Source organism: Cynara cardunculus, unplaced genomic scaffold, assembly GCF_001531365.2.
Source record: "Cynara cardunculus var. scolymus isolate 2C unplaced genomic scaffold, CcrdV1 Un_Scaffold_1682, whole genome shotgun sequence".
NCBI lineage: Eukaryota > Viridiplantae > Streptophyta > Magnoliopsida > Asterales > Asteraceae > Cynara > Cynara cardunculus.
In genome coordinates, this window is record NW_020200836.1 from 21,298 (window position 1) to 22,248 (window position 951).

A 951-nucleotide genomic window follows, 5' to 3' on the forward strand; every position below is an offset into this window, starting at 1 on the left:
AAACAGGAACTATGTGAGTCAATTGAGAAATGATTTTGGTCCCTATGTTTTACATTCAAAACAATAGCTTTGGGATAAATTTTAGACMTTGTGTYATCATTAGGGAACTGTTGGTTTCTATGTGAATTATCAAGCGGGGAAAAACAAAGTTTTGGTCCATGGATTCTTCATGAAAACAGGAACAATTGAGTCAATGGAAAAAATGATATCAGTCGCTGTATTTTGCATTCAAACAGTAGCCAAAAGGCTCCATTCGTACAAACCAGGTTTCACCCCCCTTCCCCCTCCCCCTTTTATTGTTCCCAAGAGCCTATGATTCAAACGTGTGTCCTTTGTTTGTCATAACAGCAACAAAGAAACAGAATTTTGTTCCTTGTGTTTAACAGCAGCAAACAGAAGCAAGAATTTTGTTCCCTGTATTTCTAAGTTAGAAAACAACTTGGTCACTCTGTTAATTTGTAACATAGACAGTAACAGAGAAACATGAACGATAACTATTACTAGCTCGTAATCTAATAGTTGAAACAGTGTAAGAATGAAACACATGTAGTTTCCCATTTGCATTATCATAAGAACAATAGTTCTACATCTGTGACTTCATGAATACATTAATTGACCATCGAAATTAACACCGACTCAATACACCAACACAAGCAAATTGATAGATAAAACCAAACCAAACCAAACCATTATTATCTTGTGTCTTCTGCTAACATTTTTATTGTTCTAACATTGGTTCTTTTGCTAACAGGTGTGATTTTCTTGCAGTGAATGTAAAATACACTTGACTTATGTCTTCCATACAGGATCCATATTACATTGTAAAGGAGGATATCTGAGACCTGGTAATATTTTTAGCTCTCCTGTGTTTGTTATGTTTTAGTTATATGATCAATGTTTTTACATCATCTTTCAATTGTATGAGTTCAAACTATATTCCCTGATAAAACA